Source organism: Cololabis saira, chromosome 10 (assembly GCF_033807715.1).
Source record: "Cololabis saira isolate AMF1-May2022 chromosome 10, fColSai1.1, whole genome shotgun sequence".
In the NCBI taxonomy this organism is placed as follows: Eukaryota; Metazoa; Chordata; class Actinopteri; order Beloniformes; family Belonidae; genus Cololabis; species Cololabis saira.
In genome coordinates this window covers 45,774,487-45,781,303 of record NC_084596.1, presented here as the reverse complement: position 1 = coordinate 45,781,303, position 6,817 = coordinate 45,774,487, and positions in this window count along the sequence as shown.

Below are 6,817 nucleotides of genomic sequence, written 5' to 3'. Positions count from 1 at the left end.
GAATTGAAAAAAGTAATTGAGGCGTTTGGCCAGTGTAGGAGCCGAATTCATTTGTATTGAGCACTGGATTGGGTGATGGGTTTAATGGATGAAGGCACCTCAGTGGCTCCTTGTTGTAGGAGTGTCTCTGTGGGTGGTCTTTGGGCGTATACAAATAAGGCTTCTCTTCCGCTCGCGTCGGCAGGCTGGCTGGCTTATGGAGGTGGGGTGAGCTGGGAGAGAGCATACTTTGTTGACCGCACTACGCACCACGCACTACGCATTTTGTATCTTAATATCAACTTACACTCATTGATTGCTCATTCTTTAAGCTATTTTGCACATATTTATTACAAGTATTGAACTGTATTGTGATAATTGATGCACTGAAATAGTAAACCCCTTTTTAAACTTGAGCTTATTGTTTGGACAGTGATTATTAAATTAATGTGCGCGTCGGACAGTTTTAGTATCTCCCATGCTTAGCCTGCCGGTTGATTGATCAATTGGGGTCATTATCAGCCACTATATAGTCAACAAAAGTGTACTTGAAGCGTTGATCCACGGAAAGTTCGAGTTGGCGTCCTATTCCTGTTTGTTTGCAGCGCTTCAAACCAAGAAACGAACGAGCGCGCGCGGGCGGGCGCGCGCGTCAGCGGCATTACGGTTTCATTCATTCATTCACTGTCATTCACACGTCCTCTCCTTTTGATTCATTCATTCACTGTCGCATTCATTGATCCTCTCTTTTGATTCATTCATAACCTGTCTGCGTGGCAAAGCACAGATAGCCGAAACACAGCTGTGGCACGCAAGCCATTTCACACAAATACGCACATTGATTATGCGCGCGGGCGCATACACATATTCAATACGCATAAAGGCGCATGTACGCTATTGTTCCCCGTTAGGACAAGCTGCTTTAGCCTATGGCTCCGGTTATAGGCTATTGGTTTGTTATTTTCTGTGCATGTACGGGTTCGGCCCGCATTTAAAAGGCTCTGGTTGGGTCGGCCTGGGAGTGCCGTCTCACAAGTGAGATATTTAGGCACATAAATACCCATCGTTTCATGTTGAAGACATAGGGTTGCATTGATAGTCTAGATTTTGGTTAGGCAGTTTAGTTGGGAACAATAGCTTTGAGACACACACACGCACACACACACACGCACACACACACACACACACACACACACACACACACACACACACACACACACGCACACACACTCTGGCTGTGTATGCTGTTTTTGACTTGGGTGTGAATGTTTTTTGTTGGTCTCCAGAATTTTCTCCTCATTTTGGCTTTGTTTGGATTTTGAATTTGACTTTAAACATTTTTATGCAAAATGAGTTCAAGTTCAAGGCCTGCTTCTAATGTTGATACAAATGAGCAGAAAAGACAATCGATGCTCACTGCCAAAGCATTGGCAAACAAAATTGAATATCTTCAAAAAGAAAGAAAATCTAAGGTTAACAAGATTGAAGCACTTTTAAAAGAACTTAATGGGCTTATGAATAATGTTGATAATGCTCAGTCTGTTACACTCCATCTTCACACTGTGTCTGCACTGTATGATGAAGCAAGGCAACTTCATGATTCTGTCATTTCATTGCTCCATACAGAGGAACGTGAAAGACAAAATACTTGGTTTGCAAAAGTGCACAAAAACAAAGTTGCTTTCATTGAAAATGCAAACACATGGCTCTTAGAAATAAATAGCCAAATGCAAGGTGCACTGCAGTTACATGAGGATGTTATCTCTGCCTCATCTCAGTCACACATACCTCTGGTTGAAATACTTGCTTTGAATAATGATCATGATGTTTGTGTTTCAGAACAGATTCCTGAGGTGGGAACCTCTGTTGCTTTTGACGATGTTAACCCAGATGACAGTATTTCTAATGTTGCAGTTGAGTCATCAAAGAAAAGGAGCACTGCAGGAAGTAGGTGTAGGTCCATTACCTCATCTACTGCATCTGCACGTGTTATTGCAGAAGCAGAAATGGCAGCATTACTAGCTCGTCAGCATCTGCTAAAGGAGAAACATGCTCTTGAAGAAGAAGAAGTAATGCTTAAGAAGAAGAAAGAGAAGTTGGACCTGGATATGGAGATAGCAGCATCAGCAGCTAAAATAAGCTACTTGAAGGTCTCGAGCACCTCGCGAGTGTCTGTATCTAGCGGGGCAGATGGGATGAATTCCTACCTTGATAAGAGGACACAAAAGGTTCCTCGTGCGCTGGATGCTGATGCTGAGACCTTTTTCCCTGTGTCAGTGAGGCAGTCATCTCAGCCTGCCTCAACAGGTTTACCACAGTCACGTTCACATCTTGTGGATGCTCGGCCTAAGCAGCCACGTCCATCTTTCCTTGACCCTCAGTCTAAGAAGAATGTGGGGCTGCTGTTTCAATCTGCTTCAGACCATCTGCACCAGAGGCCCAGACTTGAGGTGCTACAAAGTGTAGCCTATGAAGATCATCCTCAGTTGCAGCAGCTGCAGTCAGCTCAGTCAGACCAGCATGCTCCTGTAGAGCAGGGAGGTTCTGATCATGGTCAGCTGATTTCTGTCTTGGAGAGGCAAAACCAGATCACCTCTTTGCTGGCTGAACAACAGTCATTATTCTTTCTTCCTAGGCGTGACATTCAGGTCTTTCATGGTGATCCCTTGGAGTATCAAACCTTCATCAGAGCTTTCGAACACAGTATCGAAGAGAAGACTCGCAGCGCCAAAGATTGTCTCTATTATCTTGAGCAGTATACTAAGGGGCAGCCCAGAGACATGGTTCGAAGCTGTCAGCACATGTCCGCAGAAAGTGGCTATGCTAAAGCCAAGTCCTTACTGCAACAGCACTTTGGTGACCCACTGAAGATCACGTCTGCATATATGGACAAGGTCTTCTTGTGGCCAGCGATTAAGTCAGAGGACGTCGCTGCTCTTCAGTCTTACAGCTTCTTGTTGCGATCCTGCTGCAACACTCTTGAAGAGTTTGAGTCCACACACGAGCTGGATGTCCCTGCTAATATGCAGGCTGTCATTAAGAAGCTGCCATATAAGCTCAGGGACAAGTGGAGAGATGCTGCCTGCAGTTTGCAGGAGACGAACCGCCGCAGAGCCACCTTTCGTGACATAGTTACGTTTATTGAAAGGCAGGTGAAGATCGCCAGCGATCCAATCTTTGGGGACTTACAGGATTCTTCCCCTGCAGTATCGAGAAAGGAAGCGAGGCCCACTAAACCTCAGTCCTTTTCTAGGCCCAAGGGAAGTAGCTTTGCGACCACTGTTGCTTCAGTCAACGGTAGTAATGACACCATAAAGAAGGAGAACAGTCCACCTGTTGGAGTTTGCTTGCTTTGTGGAGCTGGACATACCCTGGACATGTGCTCTCTATTGGCAAAGAGGTCACACAGTGATAAGATGTCCTTCTTAAAAGAGAAAGGGGTGTGCTTTGGCTGTATGTGCATTGGGCACAGAAGCAAAGATTGCCACAAGCGCCTTGTGTGCAAGGTGTGCAACTTGAAACACCCTACTATGTTGCACATTTACTCCAAAGACAGGGAAGAGTCTGCCAAAGGGCAAACAGGAACAGCAGATGGAAGTGCTTTGGTCAAGGTGCAGTCCAGTGGTCTTACTGGGGCCGGAGAGAGTGACTGCACTCTTGCCATACTTCCCGTTCGGGTGAAGTCCAAAAAGGGTCATGCTACAGTGGTCACATATGCTTTCCTTGATCCTGGGAGCTCGGCTTCATTTTGCACAGAAGGGCTTATGAACCGACTGAACCTCTCAGGAAGAAGGTCTGACATTCTCCTAAGGACAATGGGTCAGGAGAAGGTCGTGAGCAGTCACATTGTGAGGGACTTGGAGGTAGCTGGGCTGGACACAGATTGTTTCTGTGAGCTACCTGAACTGTTCACGCAGAATTGCATGCCTGTCCACCAAGGCAACATCCCTAGGCAGGAAGATCTGCGGAATTGGCCGCACCTTGAACACATTGACATAACAGCGATCAACTCAGGGGTAGATCTTCTTATTGGAACCAATGTTCCAAGGGCTCTAGAGCCATGGGAGGTGGTCAGGAGTGTGGGTTGTGGTCCTTATGCCATTCGAACCATGTTGGGTTGGACGGTGAATGGTCCTCTTCGAGGTGACTGCACTAACAACACCGCTTGCATCAGTCATGATGTAACAGTCAATCAGATTTCAGTTGCAAGACTTGAACTGCTGTGGGAGCAGCAGACGAAGGCAGACTTTCCTGAATGCATTCAGGATGAGCACCTCGGGCTGTCGAGGGAAGATCTTGAAGTTAAAGCGGTGTCTGTGAACGTGATTCAGGCCAATAAGCGGACAGATGTGGTCATGCAGTTCATTAGTCACTTCTCGTTTCGGTTCCGCCTGAGAAAGATGGTTGGTTGGTTGCTCAGGATTAAGAGGCTGTTGTTGGAGCTGGCTCAGAAGCGGAGGCTTCTTGTCTTGTCTGGTCTGGAGGAAGAGAAGCTGCAAGAGGAGATGCAGACTGTCAGAGCTCAAGCTGTGAAGCGTTACCTTTCGGTTGAAGAGCTTGACACCGCAGAAACTGCCATCATTGGCTTTTGCCAAGAGAAGAGGTTTCCTGAAGAAATGGCTGGCTTGCGGAAAGGAGAAGGCGTGAAGAAAACCAGTCATTTGTACCGGCTCAATCCTATTCTTGAGGGTGGTATTCTAAGGGTTGGTGGCAGGCTTGGGAGAGCAGCCATGCCAGAGGAGGCAAAACATCCAGCTATCTTGGCCAGGGACTTTCACGTTTCCGACCTCCTTCTGCGTCATATTCATCAGGTGACAGGGCATGGTGGACGTAACCACATGCTGTCGGTACTTCGTCAGAAATATTGGATCCCAGGCGCCAGCGTTGCTATTAGGAAGACTCTGTCTAAGTGTGTCATCTGTCGTAGACTGCATGCAGTACCAGGACATCAACGGATGGCAGATCTCCCTCTTGACAGGGTTTCACCTGACGAGCCTCCGTTCACTCGAGCTGGAGTCGATTGCTTTGGGCCTTTTGAAGTCTCGCTTGGAGAGCTCATGCTCTATGATCCCTTTTTTGCTTGGAGCTCTCGAGCTATTTAAACCCTCTCTCTCTTTATTTTCATTTTTCGCAGATGGAGAGGAGAGAGGAGAGGATGAAGAATGAAGAGTCCATTGATTATTATTAATTTGTATTGATTTTTTGAATTATTGTAACTTTAAGGTTAATCGAGCTCCTACATAGTTATGCATGTGTAATTAATGCCCAGGCTTAATTAGGGGCCGGAATGTAGGAGCCGAATTCATTTGTATTGAGCACTGGATTGGGTGATGGGTTTAATGGATGAAGGCACCTCAGTGGCTCCTTGTTGTAGGAGTGTCTCTGTGGGTGGTCTTTGGGCGTATACAAATAAGGCTTCTCTTCCGCTCGCGTCGGCAGGCTGGCTGGCTTATGGAGGTGGGGTGAGCTGGGAGAGAGCATACTTTGTTGACCGCACTACGCACCACGCACTACGCATTTTGTATCTTAATATCAACTTACACTCATTGATTGCTCATTCTTTAAGCTATTTTGCACATATTTATTACAAGTATTGAACTGTATTGTGATAATTGATGCACTGAAATAGTAAACCCCTTTTTAAACTTGAGCTTATTGTTTGGACAGTGATTATTAAATTAATGTGCGCGTCGGACAGTTTTAGTATCTCCCATGCTTAGCCTGCCGGTTGATTGATCAATTGGGGTCATTATCAGCCACTATAGCCAGGGATTAAAGTTCTCAGTACTGGGTACTGATTTCAGTACTGACGAGTCCATGTGCCATGTTTAAAAATCCCAAATCACATGGTCTGAAAATGACTTTCAGTCTTGGCATTCTTCCTTGCTTTAACCCCTGCGTTTGGCAACTGAAGCATCATATCGCTTGGCGTTACGTATTGCGAAGGCGGGGAAGCCCCACAACATTGGTGAGATGTTGCTCCTCCCTGCTGCCAAAGATATGTGTTCGTTACTACTGGCCGAAGCTGCTGCTGCCAAGCTGGATGCCATCCCGATTTCCGACAACACCATCCGGCGCCGCATCTCTGACATGGCAGCTGATGTCAAAGAAGGTGCTGGGTGCTGTAGTGTTATACAAAGGACTGCGAGTCACCGACTTGTCTTTGGTCCACTTTATTAACACGTTATAACAAATTAACATTCGGATGACGGACTACGATCTCACGTGCTGGCGTTACGTTCTAAAAGGTCCGTCTCTACGCAACCACTCTGGGTTCCTACGCTCTGCGTATCATCATTACAACACGCTATTCGCGAGAGCCCTTTCTTCTCCATTCAGCTGGACGAGTCCACTGATGTTGATAACTGTGCACGCCACGGCTAATGGTGTATGTACGCTTTATTAAAGAGCTCGATGTCCAGGAGGAATTTCTATTTTGCCACCCTCTGCCGGCTCGCACTACAGCCACAGAAATCTTCAAGGCTTTGAATGACTTCATTCAGGAAAATCATATTGACTGGAGCCGCTGTTGTGGTATATGCACTGACAGTGCCAGGGCAATGACAGGTCGCCACAGCGGTCTGGTGAAACAGGTGCAAGCTGTTTGGTCGCACTGTATTATCCATCGCCAGGCTTTGGCGACCAAGAGGATGCCCAAAGAGCTGCGCGCGGTCCTGGATGAGGCAGTAAAAATTGTCAACTTAATTAAATCATGCGCCATGAATGCCCGTCTCTTCTCTATCCTCTGCAATGAGATGGGCGCTCAGTTCCATCAGCTGCTCCTGCACTCCGAGGTCCGGTGGCTGTCGCGGGGCAAGTCCTCCCCCGCTTGTGTGAT